Below are 24,543 nucleotides of genomic sequence, written 5' to 3'. Positions count from 1 at the left end.
AGCCAGTTACATAGGGATTCAACAGTCTGAAAAAACGTATTTATTTCAGGCTGAAAAACACGTTTTGAAAAGTGTGCTATTCCTGACCCATAAGTTACATGGGGTTGACCAAAGCTGCAGAAACATGTTTATTTCTGCTGAAAAACACGTTTTGACACTTTTTGCACACTGGGGTAAAAGGCTGACTCAGTGGGCTCTTCTGAGCCAGCCAGTTACATAGGGATTCAACAGTCTGAAAAAACGTGTTTATTTCGGGCTGAAAATCACGTTTTGAAAAGTGTGCTGCTCCTGACCTATAAGTTACATGGGGTTTACCAAAGTTGCAGAAACATGTTTATTTCTGCTGAAAAACACGTTTTGACACTTTTTGCACACTGGGGTAAAAGGCTGACTCAGTGGGCTCTTCTGAGCCAGCCAGTTACATAGGGATTCAACAGTCTGAAAAAAGACGTTTATTTCGGGCTGAAAAACACGTTTTGAAAAGTGTGCTGCTCCTGACCTATAAGTTACATGGGGTTTACCAAAGTTGCAGAAACATGTTTATTTCTGCTGAAAAACACGTTTTGACACTTTTTGCACACTGGGGTAAAAGGCTGACTCAGTGGGCTCTTCTGAGCCAGCCAGTTACATAGGGATTCAACAGTCTGAAAAAAGACGTTTATTTCGGGCTGAAAAACATGTTTTGAAAAATGTGCTGTTCCTGACCTATAAGTTACATGGGGTTGACCAAAGTTGCAGAAACATGTTTATTTCTGCTGAAAAACACGTTTTGACACTTTTTGCACACTGGGGTAAAAGGCTGACTCAGTGGGCTCTTCTGAGCCAGCCAGTTACATAGGGATTCAACAGTCTGAAAAAAGACGTTTATTTCGGGCTGAAAAACACGTTTTGAAAAGTGTGCTGTTCCTGACCTATAAGTTACATGGGGTTGACCAAAGTTGCAGAAACGTTTATTTCTGCTGAAAAACACGTTTTGACACTTTTTGCACACTGGGATAAAAGGCTGACTCAGTGGGCTCTTCTGAGCCAGCCAGTTACATAGGGATTCAACAGTCTGAAAAAACGTGTTTATTTCGGGCTGAAAAACACGTTTTGAAAAGTGTGCTATTCCTGACCCATAAGTTACATGGGGTTGACCAAAGTTGCAGAAACATGTTTATTTCTGCTGAAAAACACGTTTTGACACTTTTTGCACACTGGGATAAAAGGCTGACTCAGTGGGCTCTTCTGAGCCAGCCAGTTACATAGGGATTCAACAGTCTGAAAAAAACGTGTTTATTTCGGGCTGAAAAACACGTTTTGAAAAATGTGCTGTTCCTGACCCATAAGTTACATGGGGTTGACCAAAGTTGCAGAAACATATTTATTTCTGCTGAAAAACACGTTTTGACACTTTTTGCACACTGGGGTAAAAGGCTGACTCAGTGGGCTCTTCTGAGCCAGCCAGTTACATAGGGATTCAACAGTCTGAAAAAAGACGTTTATTTCGGGCTGAAAAACACGTTTTGAAAAGTGTGCTGTTCCTGACCTATAAGTTACATGGGGTTGACCAAAGTTGCAGAAACATGTTTATTTCTGCTGAAAAACACGTTTTGACACTTTTTGCATACTGGGATAAAAGGCTGACTCAGTGGGCTCTTCTGAGCCAGCCAGTTACATAGGGATTCAACAATCTGAAAAAAGACATTTATTTCGGGCTGAAAAACACATTTTGAAAAGTGTGCTGTTCCTGACCTATAAGTTACATGGGGTTGACCAAAGTTGCAGAAACATGTTTATTTCTGCTGAAAAACACGTTTTGACACTTTTTGCACACTGGGGTAAAAGGCTGACTCAGTGGGCTCTTCTGAGCCAGGCAGTTACATAGGGATTCAACAGTCTGAAAAAAGACGTTTATTTCGGGCTGAAAAACACGTTTTGAAAAGTGTGCTATTCCTGACCCATAAGTTACATGGGGTTTACCAAAGCTGCAGAAATATGTTTATTTCTGCTGAAAAACACGTTTTGACACTTTTTGCACACGGGTAAAAGGCTGACTCAGTGGGCTCTTCTGAGCCAGCCAGTTACATAGGGATTCAACAGTCTGGAAAAACGTGTTTATTTCGGGCTGAAAAACACGTTTTGAAAAGTGTGCTATTCCTGACCCATAAGTTACATGGGGTTGACCAAAGCTGCAGAAACATGTTTATTTCTGCTGAAAAACACGTTTTGACACTTTTTGCACACTGGGGTAAAAGGCTGACTCAGTGGGCTCTTCTGAGCCAGCCAGTTACATAGGGATTCAACAGTCTGAAAAAACGTGTTTATTTCGGGCTGAAAAACACGTTTTGAAAAATGTGCTGTTCCTGACCCATAAGTTACATGGGGTTGACCAAAGTTGCAGAAACATGTTTATTTCTGCTGAAAAACACGTTTTGACATTTTTTGCACACTGGGGTAAAAGGCTGACTCAGTGGGCTCTTCTGAGCCAGCCAGTTACATAGGGATTCAACAGTCTGAAAAAAGACGTTTATTTCGGGCTGAAAAACACGTTTTGAAAAGTGTGCTGTTCCTGACCTATAAGTTACATGGGGTTGACCAAAGTTGCAGAAACATGTTTATTTCTGCTGAAAAACACGTTTTGACACTTTTTGCACACTGGGATAAAAGGCTGACTCAGTGGGCTCTTCTGAGCCAGCCAGTTACATAGGGATTCAACAGTCTGAAAAAAGACGTTTATTTCGGGCTGAAAAACACGTTTTGAAAAGTGTGCTGTTCCTGACCTATAAGTTACATGGGGTTTACCAAAGTTGCAGAAACATGTTTATTTCTGCTGAAAAACACGTTTTGACACTTTTTGCACACTGGGGTAAAAGGCTGACTCAGTGGGCTCTTCTGAGCCAGCCAGTTACATAGGGATTCAACAGTCTGAAAAAACACGTTTATTTCGGGCTGAAAAACACGTTTTGAAAAGTGTGCTGTTCCTGACCTATAAGTTACATGGGGTTGACCAAAGTTGCAGAAACATGTTTATTTCTGCTGAAAAACACGTTTTGACACTTTTTGCACACTGGGGTAAAAGGCTGACTCAGTGGGCTCTTCTGAGCCAGCCAGTTACATAGGGATTCAACAGTCTGAAAAAACACGTTTATTTCGGGCTGAAAAACACGTTTTGAAAAGTGTGCTGTTCCTGACCTATAAGTTACATGGGGTTGACCAAAGTTGCAGAAACATGTTTATTTCTGCTGAAAAACACGTTTTGACAATTTTTTTCACACTGGGGTAAAAGGCTGACTCAGTGGGCTCTTCTGAGCCAGCCAGTTACATAGGGATTCAACAGTCTGAAAAAGGACGTTTATTTCGGGCTGAAAAACACGTTTTGAAAAGTGTGCTGTTCCTGACCTATAAGTTACATGGGGTTGACCAAAGTTGCAGAAACATGTTTATTTCTGCTGAAAAACACGTTTTGACACTTTTTGCACACTGGGATAAAAGGCTGACTCAGTGGGCTCTTCTGAGCCAGCCAGTTACATAGGGATTCAACAGTCTGAAAAAAGACGTTTATTTCGGGCTGAAAAACACGTTTTGAAAAGTGTGCTGCTCCTGACCTATAAGTTACATGGGGTTTACCAAAGTTGCAGAAACATGTTTATTTCTGCTGAAAAACACGTTTTGACACTTTTTGCACACTGGGGTAAAAGGCTGACTCAGTGGGCTCTTCTGAGCCAGCCAGTTACATATTGATTCAACAGTCTGAAAAAAGACGTTTATTTCGTGCTGAAAAACACGTTTTGAAAAGTGAGCTGCTCCTGACCTATAAGTTACATGGGGTTTACCAAAGTTGCAGAAACATGTTTATTTCTGCTGAAAAACACGTTTTGACACTTTTTGCACACTGGGGTAAAAGGCTGACTCAGTGGGCTCTTCTGAGCCAGCCAGTTACATAGGGATTCATCAGTCTGAAAAAAGACGTTTATTTCGGGCTGAAAAACACGTTTTGAAAAGTGTGTTGCTCCTGTCCTATAACTTACATGGGGTTTACCAAAGTTGCAGAAACATGTTTATTTCTGCTGAAAAACACGTTTTGACACTTTTTGCACACTGGGGTAAAAGGCTGACTCAGTGGGCTCTTCTGAGCCAGCCAGTTACATAGGGATTCAACAGTCTGAAAAAAGACGTTTATTTCGGGCTGAAAAACACGTTTTGAAAAGTGTGCTGTTCCTGACCCATAAGTTACATGGGGTTGACCAAAGTTGCAGAAACATGTTTATTTCTGCTGAAAAACACGTTTTGACACTTTTTGCACCCTGGGGAAAAGGCTGACTCAGTGGGCTCTTCTGAGCCAGCCAGTTACATAGGGATTCAACAGTCTGAAAAAAGACGTTTATTTCGGGCTGAAAAACACGTTTTGAAAAGTGTGCTGTTCCTGACCTATAAGTTACATGGGGTTGACCAAAGTTGCAGAAACATGTTTATTTCTGCTGAAAAACACGTTTTGACACTTTTTGCACACTGGGGTAAAAGGCTGACTCAGTGGGCTCTTCTGAGCCAGCCAGTTACATAGGGATTCAACAGTCTGAAAAAAGACGTTTATTTCGGGCTGAAAAACACGTTTTGAAAAGTGTGTTGCTCCTGTCCTATAACTTACATGGGGTTTACCAAAGTTGCAGAAACATGTTTATTTCTGCTGAAAAACACGTTTTGACACTTTTTGCACACTGGGGTAAAAGGCTGACTCAGTGGGCTCTTCTGAGCCAGCCAGTTACATAGGGATTCAACAGTCTGAAAAAAGACGTTTATTTCGGGCTGAAAAACACGTTTTGAAAAGTGTGCTATTCCTGACCCATAAGTTACATGGGGTTGACCAAAGTTGCAGAAACATGTTTATTTCTGCTGAAAAACACGTTTTGACACTTTTTGCACACTGGGGTAAAAGGCTGACTCAGTGGGCTCTTCTGAGCCAGCCAGTTACATAGGGATTCAACAGTCTGAAAAAACGTATTTATTTCAGGCTGAAAAACACGTTTTGAAAAGTGTGCTATTCCTGACCCATAAGTTACATGGGGTTGACCAAAGCTGCAGAAACATGTTTATTTCTGCTGAAAAACACGTTTTGACACTTTTTGCACACTGGGGTAAAAGGCTGACTCAGTGGGCTCTTCTGAGCCAGCCAGTTACATAGGGATTCAACAGTCTGAAAAAACGTGTTTATTTCGGGCTGAAAATCACGTTTTGAAAAGTGTGCTGCTCCTGACCTATAAGTTACATGGGGTTTACCAAAGTTGCAGAAACATGTTTATTTCTGCTGAAAAACACGTTTTGACACTTTTTGCACACTGGGGTAAAAGGCTGACTCAGTGGGCTCTTCTGAGCCAGCCAGTTACATAGGGATTCAACAGTCTGAAAAAAGACGTTTATTTCGGGCTGAAAAACACGTTTTGAAAAGTGTGCTGCTCCTGACCTATAAGTTACATGGGGTTTACCAAAGTTGCAGAAACATGTTTATTTCTGCTGAAAAACACGTTTTGACACTTTTTGCACACTGGGGTAAAAGGCTGACTCAGTGGGCTCTTCTGAGCCAGCCAGTTACATAGGGATTCAACAGTCTGAAAAAAGACGTTTATTTCGGGCTGAAAAACATGTTTTGAAAAATGTGCTGTTCCTGACCTATAAGTTACATGGGGTTGACCAAAGTTGCAGAAACATGTTTATTTCTGCTGAAAAACACGTTTTGACACTTTTTGCACACTGGGGTAAAAGGCTGACTCAGTGGGCTCTTCTGAGCCAGCCAGTTACATAGGGATTCAACAGTCTGAAAAAAGACGTTTATTTCGGGCTGAAAAACACGTTTTGAAAAGTGTGCTGTTCCTGACCTATAAGTTACATGGGGTTGACCAAAGTTGCAGAAACGTTTATTTCTGCTGAAAAACACGTTTTGACACTTTTTGCACACTGGGATAAAAGGCTGACTCAGTGGGCTCTTCTGAGCCAGCCAGTTACATAGGGATTCAACAGTCTGAAAAAACGTGTTTATTTCGGGCTGAAAAACACGTTTTGAAAAGTGTGCTATTCCTGACCCATAAGTTACATGGGGTTGACCAAAGTTGCAGAAACATGTTTATTTCTGCTGAAAAACACGTTTTGACACTTTTTGCACACTGGGATAAAAGGCTGACTCAGTGGGCTCTTCTGAGCCAGCCAGTTACATAGGGATTCAACAGTCTGAAAAAAACGTGTTTATTTCGGGCTGAAAAACACGTTTTGAAAAATGTGCTGTTCCTGACCCATAAGTTACATGGGGTTGACCAAAGTTGCAGAAACATATTTATTTCTGCTGAAAAACACGTTTTGACACTTTTTGCACACTGGGGTAAAAGGCTGACTCAGTGGGCTCTTCTGAGCCAGCCAGTTACATAGGGATTCAACAGTCTGAAAAAAGACGTTTATTTCGGGCTGAAAAACACGTTTTGAAAAGTGTGCTGTTCCTGACCTATAAGTTACATGGGGTTGACCAAAGTTGCAGAAACATGTTTATTTCTGCTGAAAAACACGTTTTGACACTTTTTGCATACTGGGATAAAAGGCTGACTCAGTGGGCTCTTCTGAGCCAGCCAGTTACATAGGGATTCAACAATCTGAAAAAAGACATTTATTTCGGGCTGAAAAACACATTTTGAAAAGTGTGCTGTTCCTGACCTATAAGTTACATGGGGTTGACCAAAGTTGCAGAAACATGTTTATTTCTGCTGAAAAACACGTTTTGACACTTTTTGCACACTGGGGTAAAAGGCTGACTCAGTGGGCTCTTCTGAGCCAGGCAGTTACATAGGGATTCAACAGTCTGAAAAAAGACGTTTATTTCGGGCTGAAAAACACGTTTTGAAAAGTGTGCTATTCCTGACCCATAAGTTACATGGGGTTTACCAAAGCTGCAGAAATATGTTTATTTCTGCTGAAAAACACGTTTTGACACTTTTTGCACACGGGTAAAAGGCTGACTCAGTGGGCTCTTCTGAGCCAGCCAGTTACATAGGGATTCAACAGTCTGGAAAAACGTGTTTATTTCGGGCTGAAAAACACGTTTTGAAAAGTGTGCTATTCCTGACCCATAAGTTACATGGGGTTGACCAAAGCTGCAGAAACATGTTTATTTCTGCTGAAAAACACGTTTTGACACTTTTTGCACACTGGGGTAAAAGGCTGACTCAGTGGGCTCTTCTGAGCCAGCCAGTTACATAGGGATTCAACAGTCTGAAAAAACGTGTTTATTTCGGGCTGAAAAACACGTTTTGAAAAATGTGCTGTTCCTGACCCATAAGTTACATGGGGTTGACCAAAGTTGCAGAAACATGTTTATTTCTGCTGAAAAACACGTTTTGACATTTTTTGCACACTGGGGTAAAAGGCTGACTCAGTGGGCTCTTCTGAGCCAGCCAGTTACATAGGGATTCAACAGTCTGAAAAAAGACGTTTATTTCGGGCTGAAAAACACGTTTTGAAAAGTGTGCTGTTCCTGACCTATAAGTTACATGGGGTTGACCAAAGTTGCAGAAACATGTTTATTTCTGCTGAAAAACACGTTTTGACACTTTTTGCACACTGGGATAAAAGGCTGACTCAGTGGGCTCTTCTGAGCCAGCCAGTTACATAGGGATTCAACAGTCTGAAAAAAGACATTTATTTCGGGCTGAAAAACACATTTTGAAAAGTGTGCTGTTCCTGACCTATAAGTTACATGGGGTTGACCAAAGTTGCAGAAACATGTTTATTTCTGCTGAAAAACACGTTTTGACACTTTTTGCACACTGGGGTAAAAGGCTGACTCAGTGGGCTCTTCTGAGCCAGGCAGTTACATAGGGATTCAACAGTCTGAAAAAGGACGTTTATTTCGGGCTGAAAAACACGTTTTAAAAAGTGTGCTGTTCCTGACCTATAAGTTACATGGGGTTGACCAAAGTTGCAGAAACATGTTTATTTCTGCTGAAAAACACGTTTTGACACTTTTTGCACACTGGGATAAAAGGCTGACTCAGTGGGCTCTTCTGAGCCAGCCAGTTACATAGGGATTCAACAGTCTGAAAAAAGACGTTTATTTCGGGCTGAAAAACACGTTTTGAAAAGTGTGCTGTTCCTGACCTATAAGTTACATGGGGTTGACCAAAGTTGCAGAAACATGTTTATTTCTGCTGAAAAACACGTTTTGACACTTTTTGCACACTGGGATAAAAGGCTGACTCAGTGGGCTCTTCTGAGCCAGCCAGTTACATAGGAATTCAACAGTCTGAAAAAAGACATTTATTTCGGGCTGAAAAACACATTTTGAAAAGTGTGCTGTTCCTGACCTATAAGTTACATGGGGTTGACCAAAGTTGCAGAAACATGTTTATTTCTGCTGAAAAACACGTTTTGACACTTTTTGCACACTGGGGTAAAAGGCTGACTCAGTGGGCTCTTCTGAGCCAGGCAGTTACATAGGGATTCAACAGTCTGAAAAAGGACGTTTATTTCGGGCTGAAAAACACGTTTTGAAAAGTGTGCTGTTCCTGACCTATAAGTTACATGGGGTTGACCAAAGTTGCAGAAACATGTTTATTTCTGCTGAAAAACACGTTTTGACACTTTTTGCACACTGGGATAAAAGGCTGACTCAGTGGGCTCTTCTGAGCCAGCCAGTTACATAGGGATTCAACAGTCTGAAAAAAGACGTTTTTTTCGGGCTGAAAAACACGTTTTGAAAAGTGTGCTGTTCCTGACCTATAAGTTACATGGGGTTGACCAAAGTTGCAGAAACATGTTTATTTCTGCTGAAAAACACGTTTTGACACTTTTTGCACACTGGGATAAAAGGCTGACTCAGTGGGCTCTTCTGAGCCAGCCAGTTACATAGGGATTCAACAGTCTGAAAAAAGACATTTATTTCGGGCTGAAAAACACATTTTGAAAAGTGTGCTGTTCCTGACCTATAAGTTACATGGGGTTGACCAAAGTTGCAGAAACATGTTTATTTCTGCTGAAAAACACGTTTTGACACTTTTTGCACACTGGGATAAAAGGCTGACTCAGTGGGCTCTTCTGAGCCAGCCAGTTACATAGGGATTCAACAGTCTGAAAAAAGACGTTTATTTCGGGCTGAAAAACACGTTTTGAAAAGTGTGCTGCTCCTGACCTATAAGTTACATGGGGTTTACCAAAGTTGCAGAAACATGTTTATTTCTGCTGAAAAACACGTTTTGACACTTTTTGCACACTGGGGTAAAAGGCTGACTCAGTGGGCTCTTCTGAGCCAGCCAGTTGCATAGGGATTCAACAGTCTGAAAAAAGACGTTTATTTCGGGCTGAAAAACACGTTTTGAAAAGTGTGTTATTCCTGACCCATAAGTTACATGTGGTTGACCAAAGTTGCAGAAACATGTTTATTTCTGCTGAAAAACACGTTTTGACACTTTTTGCACACTGGGGTAAAAGGCTGACTCAGTGGGCTCTTCTGAGCCAGCCAGTTACATAGGGATTCAACAGTCTGAAAAAACGTGTTTATTTCGGGCTGAAAAACACGTTTTGAAAAGTGTGCTGCTCCTGACCTATAAGTTACATGGGGTTTACCAAAGATGCAGAAACATGTTTATTTCTGCTGAAAAACACGTTTTGACACTTTTTGCACACTGGGGTAAAAGGCTGACTCAGTGGGCTCTTCTGAGCCAGCCAGTTACATAGGGATTCAACAGTCTGAAAAAAGACGTTTATTTGGGGCTGAAATACACGTTTTGAAAAGTGTGCTGCTCCTGACCTATAAGTTACATGGGGTTGACCAAAGTTGCAGAAACATGTTTATTTCTGCTGAAAAACACGTTTTGACACTTTTTGCACACTGGGGTAAAAGGCTGACTCAGTGGGCTCTTCTGAGCCAGCCAGTTACATATTGATTCAACAGTCTGAAAAAAGACGTTTATTTCGGGCTGAAAAACACGTTTTGAAAAGTGAGCTGCTCCTGACCTATAAGTTACATGGGGTTTACCAAAGTTGCAGAAACATGTTTATTTCTGCTGAAAAACACGTTTTGACACTTTTTGCACACTGGGGTAAAAGGCTGACTCAGTGGGCTGTTCTGAGCCAGCCAGTTACATAGGGATTCAACAGTCTGAAAAAAAGACGTTTATTTCGGGCTGAAAAACACGTTTTGAAAAGTGTGCTATTCCTGACCCATAAGTGACATGGGGTTGACCAAAGTTGCAGAAACATGTTTATTTCTGCTGAAAAACACGTTTTGACACTTTTTGCACACTGGGGTAAAAGGCTGACTCAGTGGGCTCTTCTGAGCCAGCCAGTTACATAGGGATTCAACAGTCTGAAAAAAGACGTTTATTTCGGGCTGAAAAACACGTTTTGAAAAGTGTGTTGCTTCTGTCCTGTAACTTACATGGGGTTTACCAAAGTTGCAGAAACATGTTTATTACTGCTGAAAAACACGTTTTGACACTTTTTGCACACTGGGGTAAAAGGCTGACTCAGTGGGCTCTTCTGAGCCAGCCAGTTACATAGGGATTCAACAGTCTGAAAAAACGTATTTATTTCAGGCTGAAAAACACGTTTTGAAAAGTGTGCTATTCCTGACCCATAAGTTACATGGGGTTGACCAAAGCTGCAGAAACATGTTTATTTCTGCTGAAAAACACGTTTTGACACTTTTTGCACACTGGGGTAAAAGGCTGACTCAGTGGGCTCTTCTGAGCCAGCCAGTTACATAGGGATTCAACAGTCTGAAAAAACGTGTTTATTTCGGGCTGAAAATCACGTTTTGAAAAGTGTGCTGCTCCTGACCTATAAGTTACATGGGGTTTACCAAAGTTGCAGAAACATGTTTATTTCTGCTGAAAAACACGTTTTGACACTTTTTGCACACTGGGGTAAAAGGCTGACTCAGTGGGCTCTTCTGAGCCAGCCAGTTACATAGGGATTCAACAGTCTGAAAAAAGACGTTTATTTCGGGCTGAAAAACACGTTTTGAAAAGTGTGCTGCTCCTGACCTATAAGTTACATGGGGTTTACCAAAGTTGCAGAAACATGTTTATTTCTGCTGAAAACCACGTTTTGACACTTTTTGCACACTGGGGTAAAAGGCTGACTCAGTGGGCTCTTCTGAGCCAGCCAGTTACATAGGGATTCAACAGTCTGAAAAAAGACGTTTATTTCGGGCTGAAAAACATGTTTTGAAAAATGTGCTGTTCCTGACCTATAAGTTACATGGGGTTGACCAAAGTTGCAGAAACATGTTTATTTCTGCTGAAAAACACGTTTTGACACTTTTTGCACACTGGGGTAAAAGGCTGACTCAGTGGGCTCTTCTGAGCCAGCCAGTTACATAGGGATTCAACAGTCTGAAAAAAGACGTTTATTTCGGGCTGAAAAACACGTTTTGAAAAGTGTGCTGTTCCTGACCTATAAGTTACATGGGGTTGACCAAAGTTGCAGAAACGTTTATTTCTGCTGAAAAACACGTTTTGACACTTTTTGCACACTGGGATAAAAGGCTGACTCAGTGGGCTCTTCTGAGCCAGCCAGTTACATAGGGATTCAACAGTCTGAAAAAACGTGTTTATTTCGGGCTGAATAACACGTTTTGAAAAGTGTGCTATTCCTGACCCATAAGTTACATGGGGTTGACCAAAGTTGCAGAAACATGTTTATTTCTGCTGAAAAACACGTTTTGACACTTTTTGCACACTGGGATAAAAGGCTGACTCAGTGGGCTCTTCTGAGCCAGCCAGTTACATAGGGATTCAACAGTCTGAAAAAAACGTGTTTATTTCGGGCTGAAAAACACGTTTTGAAAAGTGTGCTATTCCTGACCCATAAGTTACATGGGGTTGACCAAAGTTGCAGAAACATGTTTATTTCTGCTGAAAAACACGTTTTGACACTTTTTGCACACTGGGATAAAAGGCTGACTCAGTGGGCTCTTCTGAGCCAGCCAGTTACATAGGGATTCAACAGTCTGAAAAAAGACGTTTATTTCGGGCTGAAAAACACGTTTTGAAAAGTGTGCTGTTCCTGACCTATAAGTTACATGGGGTTGACCAAAGTTGCAGAAACATGTTTATTTCTGCTGAAAAACACGTTTTGACACTTTTTGCACACTGGGGTAAAAGGCTGACTCAGTGGGCTCTTCTGAGCCAGCCAGTTACATAGGGATTCAACAGTCTGAAAAAGGACGTTTATTTCGGGCTGAAAAACACGTTTTAAAAAGTGTGCTGTTCCTGACCTATAAGTTACATGGGGTTGACCAAAGTTGCAGAAACATGTTTATTTCTGCTGAAAAACACGTTTTGACACTTTTTGCACACTGGGGTAAAAGGCTGACTCAGTGGGCTCTTCTGAGCCAGCCAGATACATAGGGATTCAACAGTCTGAAAAAACGTGTTTATTTCGGGCTGAAAAACACGTTTTGAAAAATGTGCTGTTCCTGACCCATAAGTTACATGGGGTTGACCAAAGTTGCAGAAACATATTTATTTCTGCTGAAAAACACGTTTTGACACTTTTTGCACACTGGGGTAAAAGGCTGACTCAGTGGGCTCTTCTGAGCCAGCCAGTTACATAGGGATTCAACAGTCTGAAAAAAGACGTTTATTTCGGGCTGAAAAACACGTTTTGAAAAGTGTGCTGTTCCTGACCTATAAGTTACATGGGGTTGACCAAAGTTGCAGAAACATGTTTATTTCTGCTGAAAAACACGTTTTGACACTTTTTGCACACTGGGATAAAAGGCTGACTCAGTGGGCTCTTCTGAGCCAGCCAGATACATAGGGATTCAACAGTCTGAAAAAACGTGTTTATTTCGGGCTGAAAAACACGTTTTGAAAAATGTGATGTTCCTGACCCATAAGTTACATGGGGTTGACCAAAGTTGCAGAAACATATTTATTTCTGCTGAAAAACACGTTTTGACACTTTTTGCACACTGGGGTAAAAGGCTGACTCAGTGGGCTCTTCTGAGCCAGCCAGTTACATAGGGATTCAACAGTCTGAAAAAAGACGTTTATTTGGGGCTGAAATACACGTTTTGAAAAGTGTGCTGCTCCTGACCTATAAGTTACATGGGGTTTACCAAAGTTGCAGAAACATGTTTATTTCTGCTGAAAAACACGTTTTGACACTTTTTGCACACTGGGGTAAAAGGCTGACTCAGTGGGCTCTTCTGAGCCAGCCAGTTACATAAGGATTCAACAGTCTGAAAAAAGACGTTTATTTCGGGCTGAAAAACACGTTTTGAAAAATGTGCTGTTCCTGACCTATAAGTTACATGGGGTTGACCAAAGTTGCAGAAACATGTTTATTTCTGCTGAAAAACACGTTTTGACACTTTTTGCACACTGGGGTAAAAGGCTGACTCAGTGGGCTCTTCTGAGCCAGCCAGTTACATATTGATTCAACAGTCTGAAAAAAGACGTTTATTTCGGGCTGAAAAACACGTTTTGAAAAGTGAGCTGCTCCTGACCTATAAGTTACATGGGGTTTACCAAAGTTGCAGAAACATGTTTATTTCTGCTGAAAAACACGTTTTGACACTTTTTGCACACTGGGGTAAAAGGCTGACTCAGTGGGCTGTTCTGAGCCAGCCAGTTACATAGGGATTCAACAGTCTGAAAAAAAGACGTTTATTTCGGGCTGAAAAACACGTTTTGAAAAGTGTGCTATTCCTGACCCATAAGTGACATGGGGTTGACCAAAGTTGCAGAAACATGTTTATTTCTGCTGAAAAACACGTTTTGACACTTTTTGCACACTGGGGTAAAAGGCTGACTCAGTGGGCTCTTCTGAGCCAGCCAGTTACATAGGGATTCAACAGTCTGAAAAAAGACGTTTATTTCGGGCTGAAAAACACGTTTTGAAAAGTGTGTTGCTTCTGTCCTGTAACTTACATGGGGTTTACCAAAGTTGCAGAAACATGTTTATTACTGCTGAAAAACACGTTTTGACACTTTTTGCACACTGGGGTAAAAGGCTGACTCAGTGGGCTCTTCTGAGCCAGCCAGTTACATAGGGATTCAACAGTCTGAAAAAACGTATTTATTTCAGGCTGAAAAACACGTTTTGAAAAGTGTGCTATTCCTGACCCATAAGTTACATGGGGTTGACCAAAGCTGCAGAAACATGTTTATTTCTGCTGAAAAACACGTTTTGACACTTTTTGCACACTGGGGTAAAAGGCTGACTCAGTGGGCTCTTCTGAGCCAGCCAGTTACATAGGGATTCAACAGTCTGAAAAAAGACGTTTATTTCGGGCTGAAAAACACGTTTTGAAAAGTGTGCTGCTCCTGACCTATAAGTTACATGGGGTTTACCAAAGTTGCAGAAACATGTTTATTTCTGCTGAAAACCACGTTTTGACACTTTTTGCACACTGGGGTAAAAGGCTGACTCAGTGGGCTCTTCTGAGCCAGCCAGTTACATAGGGATTCAACAGTCTGAAAAAAGACGTTTATTTCGGGCTGAAAAACATGTTTTGAAAAATGTGCTGTTCCTGACCTATAAGTTACATGGGGTTGACCAAAGTTGCAGAAACATGTTTATTTCTGCTGAAAAACACGTTTTGACACTTTTTGCACACTGGGGTAAAAGGCTGACTCAGTGGGCTCTTCTGAGCCAGCCAGTTACATAGGGATTCAACAGTCTGAAAAAAGACGTTTATTTCGGGCTGAAAAACACGTTTTGAAAAGTGTGCTGTTCCTGACCTATAAGTTACATGGGGTTGACCAAAGTTGCAGAAACGTTTATTTCTGCTTAAAAACACGTTTTGACACTTTTTGCACACTGGGATAAAAGGCTGACTCAGTGGGCTCTTCTGAGCCAGCCAGTTACATAGGGATTCAACAGTCTGAAAAAACGTGTTTATTTCGGGCTGAATAACACGTTTTGAAAAGTGTGCTATTCCTGACCCATAAGTTACATGGGGTTGACCAAAGTTGCAGAAACATGTTTATTTCTGCTGAAAAACACGTTTTGACACTTTTTGCACACTGGGATAAAAGGCTGACTCAGTGGGCTCTTCTGAGCCAGCCAGTTACATAGGGATTCAACAGTCTGAAAAAAACGTGTTTATTTCGGGCTGAAAAACACGTTTTGAAAAGTGTGCTATTCCTGACCCATAAGTTACATGGGGTTGACCAAAGTTGCAGAAACATGTTTATTTCTGCTGAAAAACACGTTTTGACACTTTTTGCACACTGGGATAAAAGGCTGACTCAGTGGGCTCTTCTGAGCCAGCCAGTTACATAGGGATTCAACAGTCTGAAAAAAGACGTTTATTTCGGGCTGAAAAACACGTTTTGAAAAGTGTGCTGTTCCTGACCTATAAGTTACATGGGGTTGACCAAAGTTGCAGAAACATGTTTATTTCTGCTGAAAAACACGTTTTGACACTTTTTGCACACTGGGGTAAAAGGCTGACTCAGTGGGCTCTTCTGAGCCAGCCAGATACATAGGGATTCAACAGTCTGAAAAAACGTGTTTATTTCGGGCTGAAAAACACGTTTTGAAAAATGTGCTGTTCCTGACCCATAAGTTACATGGGGTTGACCAAAGTTGCAGAAACATATTTATTTCTGCTGAAAAACACGTTTTGACACTTTTTGCACACTGGGGTAAAAGGCTGACTCAGTGGGCTCTTCTGAGCCAGCCAGTTACATAGGGATTCAACAGTCTGAAAAAAGACGTTTATTTCGGGCTGAAAAACACGTTTTGAAAAGTGTGCTGTTCCTGACCTATAAGTTACATGGGGTTGACCAAAGTTGCAGAAACATGTTTATTTCTGCTGAAAAACACGTTTTGACACTTTTTGCACACTGGGATAAAAGGCTGACTCAGTGGGCTCTTCTGAGCCAGCCAGATACATAGGGATTCAACAGTCTGAAAAAACGTGTTTATTTCGGGCTGAAAAACACGTTTTGAAAAATGTGATGTTCCTGACCCATAAGTTACATGGGGTTGACCAAAGTTGCAGAAACATATTTATTTCTGCTGAAAAACACGTTTTGACACTTTTTGCACACTGGGGTAAAAGGCTGACTCAGTGGGCTCTTCTGAGCCAGCCAGTTACATAGGGATTCAACAGTCTGAAAAAAACGTGTTTATTTCGGGCTGAAAAACACGTTTTGAAAAGTGTGCTATTCCTGACCCATAAGTTACATGGGGTTGACCAAAGTTGCAGAAACATGTTTATTTCTGCTGAAAAACACGTTTTGACACTTTTTGCACACTGGGATAAAAGGCTGACTCAGTGGGCTCTTCTGAGCCAGCCAGTTACATAGGGATTCAACAGTCTGAAAAAAGACGTTTATTTCGGGCTGAAAAACACGTTTTGAAAAGTGTGCTGTTCCTGACCTATAAGTTACATGGGGTTGACCAAAGTTGCAGAAACATGTTTATTTCTGCTGAAAAACACGTTTTGACACTTTTTGCACACTGGGGTAAAAGGCTGACTCAGTGGGCTCTTCTGAGCCAGCCAGTTACATAGGGATTCAACAGTCTGAAAAAGGACGTTTATTTCGGGCTGAAAAACACGTTTTGAAAAGTGTGCTGTTCCTGACCTATAAGTTACATGGGGTTGACCAAAGTTGCAGAAACATGTTTATTTCTGCTGAAAAACACGTTTTGACACTTTTTGCACACTGGGGTAAAAGGCTGACTCAGTGGGCTCTTCTGAGCCAGCCAGATACATAGGGATTCAACAGTCTGAAAAAACGTGTTTATTTCGGGCTGAAAAACACGTTTTGAAAAGTGTGCTGTTCCTGACCTATAAGTTACATGGGGTTGACCAAAGTTGCAGAAACATGTTTATTTCTGCTGAAAAACACGTTTTGACACTTTTTGCACACTGGGATAAAAGGCTGACTCAGTGGGCTCTTCTGAGCCAGCCAGTTACATAGGGATTCAACAGTCTGAAAAAACGTGTTTATTTCGGGCTGAAAAACACGTTTTGAAAAATGTGCTGTTCCTGACCCATAAGTTACATGGGGTTGACCAAAGTTGCAGAAACATATTTATTAATGCTGAAAAACACGTTTTGACACTTTTTGCACACTGGGGTAAAAGGCTGACTCAGTGGGCTCTTCTGAGCCAGCCACTTACATAGGGATTCAACAGTCTGAAAAAAGACGTTTATTTCGGGCTGAAAAACACGTTTTGAAAAGTGTGCTGTTCCTGACCTATAAGTTACATGGGGTTGACCAAAGTTGCAGAAACGTTTATTTCTGCTGAAAAACACGTTTTGACACTTTTTGCACACTGGGATAAAAGGCTGACTCAGTGGGCTCTTCTGAGCCAGCCAGATACATAGGGATTCAACAGTCTGAAAAAACGTGTTTATTTCGGGCTGAAAAACACGTTTTGAAAAATGTGATGTTCCTGACCCATAAGTTACATGGGGTTGACCAAAGTTGCAGAAACATATTTATTTCTGCTGAAAAACACGTTTTGACACTTTTTGCACACTGGGGTAAAAGGCTGACTCAGTGGGCTCTTCTGAGCCAGCCAGTTACATAGGGATTCAACAGTCTGAAAAAAGACGTTTATTTCGGGCTGAAAAACACGTTTTGAAAAGTGTGCTGTTCCTGACCTATAAGTTACATGGGGTTGACCAAAGTTGCAGAAACATGTTTATTTCTGCTGAAAAACACGTTTTGACACTTTTTGCACACTGGGATAAAAGGCTGACTCAGTGGGCTCTTCTGAGCCAGCCAGATACATAGGGATTCAACAGTCTGAAAAAACGTGTTTATTTCGGGCTGAAAAACACGTTTTGAAAAATGTGATGTTCCTGACCCATAAGTTACATGGGGTTGACCAAAGTTGCAGAAACATGTTTATTTCTGCTGAAAAACACGTTTTGACACTTTTTGCACACTGGGGTAAAAGGCTGACTCAGTGGGCTCTTCTGAGCCAGCCAGTTACATAGGGATTCAACAGTCTGAAAAAAGACGTTTATTTCGGGCTGAAAAACACGTTTTGAAAAGTGTGCTGTTCCTGACCTATAAGTTACATGGGGTTGACCAAAGTTGCAGAAACATGTTTATTTCTGCTGAAAAACACGTTTTGACACTTTTTGCACACTGGGATAAAAGGCTGACTCAGTGGGCTCTTCTGAGCCAGCCAGTTACATAGGGATTCAACAGTCTGAAAAAACGTGTTTATTTCGGGCTGAAAAACACGTTTTGAAAAATGTGCTGTTCCTGACCCATAAGTTACATGGGGTTGACCAAAGTTGCAGAAACATATTTATTTCTGCTGAAAAACACGTTTTGACACTTTTTGCACAGTGGGGTAAAAGGCTGACTCAGTGGGCTCTTCTGAGCCAGCCAGTTACATAGGGATTCAACAGTCTGAAAAAAGACGTTTATTTCGGGCTGAAAAACACGTTTTGAAAAGTGTGCTGTTCCTGACCTATAAGTTACATGGGGTTGACCAAAGTTGCAGAAACATGTTTATTTCTGCTGAAAAACACGTTTTGACACTTTTTGCACACTGGGATAAAAGGCTGACTCAGTGGGCTCTTCTGAGCCAGCCAGTTACATAGGGATTCAACAGTCTGAAAAAACGTGTTTATTTCGGGCTGAAAAACACGTTTTGAAAAATGTGCTGTTCCTGACCCATAAGTTACATGGGGTTGACCAAAGTTGCAGAAACATATTTATTAATGCTGAAAAACACGTTTTGACACTTTTTGAAAACTGGGGTAAAAGGCTGACTCAGTGGGCTCTTCTGAGCCAGCCACTTACATAGGGATTCAACAGTCTGAAAAAAGACGTTTATTTCGGGCTGAAAAACACGTTTTGAAAAGTGTGCTGTTCCTGACCTATAAGTTACATGGGGTTGACCAAAGTTGCAGAAACATGTTTATTTCTGCTGAAAAACACGTTTTGACACTTTTTGCACACTGGGATAAAAGGCTGACTCAGTGGGCTCTTCTGAGCCAGCCAGATACATAGGGATTCAACAGTCTGAAAAAACGTGTTTATTTCGGGCTGAAAAACACGTTTTGAAAAATGTGATGTTCCTGACCCATAAGTTACATGGGGTTGACCAAAGTTGCAGAAACATATTTATTTCTGCTGAAAAACACGTTTTGACACTTTTTGCACACTGGGGTAAAAGGCTGACTCAGTGGGCTCTTCTGAGCCAGCCAGTTACATAGGGATTCAACAGTCTGAAAAAAGACGTTTATTTCGGGCTGAAAAACACGTTTTGAAAAGTGTGCTGTTCCTGACCTATAAGTTACATGGGGTTGACCAAAGTTGCAGAAACATGTTTATTTCTGCTGAAAAACACGTTTTGACACTTTTTGCACACTGGGATAAAAGGCTGACTCAGTGGGCTCTTCTGAGCCAGCCAGATACATAGGGATTCAACAGTCTGAAAAAACGTGTTTATTTCGGGCTGAAAAACACGTTTTGAAAAATGTGATGTTCCTGACCCATAAGTTACATGGGGTTGACCAAAGTTGCAGAAACATGTTTATTTCTGCTGAAAAACACGTTTTGACACTTTTTGCACACTGGGGTAAAAGGCTGACTCAGTGGGCTCTTCTGAGCCAGCCAGTTACATAGGGATTCAACAGTCTGAAAAAAGACGTTTATTTCGGGCTGAAAAACACGTTTTGAAAAGTGTGCTGTTCCTGACCTATAAGTTACATGGGGTTGACCAAAGTTGCAGAAACATGTTTATTTCTGCTGAAAACCACGTTTTGACACTTTTTGCACACTGGGGTAAAAGGCTGACTCAGTGGGCTCTTCTGAGCCAGCCAGTTACATAGGGATTCAACAGTCTGAAAAAACGTGTTTATTTCGGGCTGAAAAACACGTTTTGAAAAATGTGCTGTTCCTGACCCATAAGTTACATGGGGTTGACCAAAGTTGCAGAAACATATTTATTAATGCTGAAAAACACGTTTTGACACTTTTTGCACACTGGGGTAAAAGGCTGACTCAGTGGGCTCTTCTGAGCCAGCCAGTTACATAGGGATTCAACAGTCTGAAAAAAGACGTTTATTTCGGGCTGAAAAACACGTTTTGAAAAGTGTGCTGTTCCTGACCTATAAGTTACATGGGGTTGACCAAAGTTGCAGAAACATGTTTATTTCTGCTGAAAAACACGTTTTGACACTTTTTGCACACTGGGATAAAAGGCTGACTCAGTGGGCTCTTCTGAGCCAGCCAGATACATAGGGATTCAACAGTCTGAAAAAACGTGTTTATTTCGGGCTGAAAAACACGTTTTGAAAAATGTGATGTTCCTGACCCATAAGTTACATGGGGTTGACCAAAGTTGCAGAAACATATTTATTTCTGCTGAAAAACACGTTTTGACACTTTTTGCACACTGGGGTAAAAGGCTGACTCAGTGGGCTCTTCTGAGCCAGCCAGTTACATAGGGATTCAACAGTCTGAAAAAAACGTGTTTATTTCGGGCTGAAAAACACGTTTTGAAAAGTGTGCTATTCCTGACCCATAAGTTACATGGGGTTGACCAAAGTTGCAGAAACATGTTTATTTCTGCTGAAAAACACGTTTTGACACTTTTTGCACACTGGGGTAAAAGGCTGACTCAGTGGGCTCTTCTGAGCCAGCCAGTTACATAGGGATTCAACAGTCTGAAAAAAGACGTTTATTTCGGGCTGAAAAACACGTTTTGAAAAGTGTGCTGTTCCTGACCTATAAGTTACATGGGGTTTACCAAAGTTGCAGAAACATGTTTATTACTGCTGAAAAACACGTTTTGACACTTTTTGCACACTGGGGTAAAAGGCTGACTCAGTGGGCTCTTCTGAGCCAGCCAGTTACATAGGGATTCAACAGTCTGAAAAAACGTATTTATTTCAGGCTGAAAAACACGTTTTGAAAAGTGTGCTATTCCTGACCCATAAGTTACATGGGGTTGACCAAAGCTGCAGAAACATGTTTATTTCTGCTGAAAAACACGTTTTGACACTTTTTGCACACTGGGGTAAAAGGCTGACTCAGTGGGCTCTTCTGAGCCAGCCAGTTACATAGGGATTCAACAGTCTGAAAAAACGTGTTTATTTCGGGCTGAAAAACACGTTTTGAAAAGTGTGCTGTTCCTGACCTATAAGTTACATGGGGTTGACCAAAGTTGCAGAAACATGTTTATTTCTGCTGAAAAACACGTTTTGACACTTTTTGCACACTGGGATAAAAGGCTGACTCAGTGGGCTCTTCTGAGCCAGCCAGTTACATAGGGATTCAACAGTCTGAAAAAACGTGTTTATTTCGGGCTGAAAAACACGTTTTGAAAAATGTGCTGTTCCTGACCCATAAGTTACATGGGGTTGACCAAAGTTGCAGAAACATATTTATTTCTGCTGAAAAACACGTTTTGACACTTTTTGCACAGTGGGGTAAAAGGCTGACTCAGTGGGCTCTTCTGAGCCAGCCAGTTACATAGGGATTCAACAGTCTGAAAAAAGAAGTTTATTTCGGGCTGAAAAACACGTTTTGAAAAGTGTGCTGTTCCTGACCTATAAGTTACATGGGGTTGACCAAAGTTGCAGAAACATGTTTATTTCTGCTGAAAAACACGTTTTGACACTTTTTGCACACTGGGATAAAAGGCTGACTCAGTGGGCTCTTCTGAGCCAGCCAGTTACATAGGGATTCAACAGTCTGAAAAAACGTGTTTATTTCGGGCTGAAAAACACGTTTTGAAAAATGTGCTGTTCCTGACCCATAAGTTACATGGGGTTGACCAAAGTTGCAGAAACATATTTATTAATGCTGAAAAACACGTTTTGACACTTTTTGCACACTGGGGTAAAAGGCTGACTCAGTGGGCTCTTCTGAGCCAGCCACTTACATAGGGATTCAACAGTCTGAAAAAAGACGTTTATTTCGGGCTGAAAAACACGTTTTGAAAAGTGTGCTGTTCCTGACCTATAAGTTACATGGGGTTGACCAAAGTTGCAGAAACATGTTTATTTCTGCTGAAAAACACGTTTTGACACTTTTTGCACACTGGGATAAAAGGCTGACTCAGTGGGCTCTTCTGAGCCAGCCAGATACATAGGGATTCAACAGTCTGAAAAAACGTGTTTATTTCGGGCTGAAAAACACGTTTTGAAAAATGTGATGTTCCTGACCCATAAGTTACATGGGGTTGACCAAAGTTGCAGAAACATATTTATTTCTGCTGAAAAACACGTTTTGACACTTTTTGCACACTGGGGTAAAAGGCTGACTCAGTGGGCTCTTCTGAGCCAGCCAGTTACATAGGGATTCAACAGTCTGAAAAAAGACGTTTATTTCGGGCTGAAAAACACGTTTTGAAAAGTGTGCTGTTCCTGACCTATAAGTTACATGGGGTTGACCAAAGTTGCAGAAACATGTTTATTTCTGCTGAAAAACACGTTTTGACACTTTTTGCACACTGGGATAAAAGGCTGACTCAGTGGGCTCTTCTGAGCCAGCCAGATACATAGGGATTCAACAGTCTGAAAAAACGTGTTTATTTCGGGCTGAAAAACACGTTTTGAAAAATGTGATGTTCCTGACCCATAAGTTACATGGGGTTGACCAAAGTTGCAGAAACATATTTATTTCTGCTGAAAAACACGTTTTGACACTTTTTGCACACTGGGGTAAAAGGCTGACTCAGTGGGCTCTTCTGAGCCAGCCAGTTACATAGGGATTCAACAGTCTGAAAAAAGACGTTTATTTCGGGCTGAAAAACACGTTTTGAAAAGTGTGCTGTTCCTGACCTATAAGTTACATGGGGTTGACCAAAGTTGCAGAAACATGTTTATTTCTGCTGAAAAACACGTTTTGACACTTTTTGCACACTGGGATAAAAGGCTGACTCAGTGGGCTCTTCTGAGCCAGCCAGATACATAGGGATTCAACAGTCTGAAAAAACGTGTTTATTTCGGGCTGAAAAACACGTTTTGAAAAATGTGATGTTCCTGACCCATAAGTTACATGGGGTTGACCAAAGTTGCAGAAACATGTTTATTTCTGCTGAAAAACACGTTTTGACACTTTTTGCACACTGGGGTAAAAGGCTGACTCAGTGGGCTCTTCTGAGCCAGCCAGTTACATAGGGATTCAACAGTCTGAAAAAAGACGTTTATTTCGGGCTGAAAAACACGTTTTGAAAAGTGTGCTGTTCCTGACCTATAAGTTACATGGGGTTGACCAAAGTTGCAGAAACATGTTTATTTCTGCTGAAAACCACGTTTTGACACTTTTTGCACACTGGGGTAAAAGGCTGACTCAGTGGGCTCTTCTGAGCCAGCCAGTTACATAGGGATTCAACAGTCTGAAAAAACGTGTTTATTTCGGGCTGAAAAACACGTTTTGAAAAATGTGCTGTTCCTGACCCATAAGTTACATGGGGTTGACCAAAGTTGCAGAAACATATTTATTAATGCTGAAAAACACGTTTTGACACTTTTTGCACACTGGGGTAAAAGGCTGACTCAGTGGGCTCTTCTGAGCCAGCCAGTTACATAGGGATTCAACAGTCTGAAAAAAGACGTTTATTTCGGGCTGAAAAACACGTTTTGAAAAGTGTGCTGTTCCTGACCTATAAGTTACATGGGGTTGACCAAAGTTGCAGAAACATGTTTATTTCTGCTGAAAAACACGTTTTGACACTTTTTGCACACTGGGATAAAAGGCTGACTCAGTGGGCTCTTCTGAGCCAGCCAGATACATAGGGATTCAACAGTCTGAAAAAACGTGTTTATTTCGGGCTGAAAAACACGTTTTGAAAAATGTGATGTTCCTGACCCATAAGTTACATGGGGTTGACCAAAGTTGCAGAAACATATTTATTTCTGCTGAAAAACACGTTTTGACACTTTTTGCACACTGGGGTAAAAGGCTGACTCAGTGGGCTCTTCTGAGCCAGCCAGTTACATAGGGATTCAACAGTCTGAAAAAAACGTGTTTATTTCGGGCTGAAAAACACGTTTTGAAAAGTGTGCTATTCCTGACCCATAAGTTACATGGGGTTGACCAAAGTTGCAGAAACATGTTTATTTCTGCTGAAAAACACGTTTTGACACTTTTTGCACACTGGGGTAAAAGGCTGACTCAGTGGGCTCTTCTGAGCCAGCCAGTTACATAGGGATTCAACAGTCTGAAAAAAGACGTTTATTTCGGGCTGAAAAACACGTTTTGAAAAGTGTGCTGTTCCTGACCTATAAGTTACATGGGGTTTACCAAAGTTGCAGAAACATGTTTATTACTGCTGAAAAACACGTTTTGACACTTTTTGCACACTGGGGTAAAAGGCTGACTCAGTGGGCTCTTCTGAGCCAGCCAGTTACATAGGGATTCAACAGTCTGAAAAAACGTATTTATTTCAGGCTGAAAAACACGTTTTGAAAAGTGTGCTATTCCTGACCCATAAGTTACATGGGGTTGACCAAAGCTGCAGAAACATGTTTATTTCTGCTGAAAAACACGTTTTGACACTTTTTGCACACTGGGGTAAAAGGCTGACTCAGTGGGCTCTTCTGAGCCAGCCAGTTACATAGGGATTCAACAGTCTGAAAAA

Source organism: Lepisosteus platostomus, chromosome 20, assembly GCF_059453375.1.
Source record: "Lepisosteus platostomus isolate fLepPlt1 chromosome 20, fLepPlt1.hap1, whole genome shotgun sequence".
NCBI classification, from domain to species: Eukaryota; Metazoa; Chordata; class Actinopteri; order Semionotiformes; family Lepisosteidae; genus Lepisosteus; species Lepisosteus platostomus.
This window is presented reverse-complemented; position numbering follows the sequence as displayed.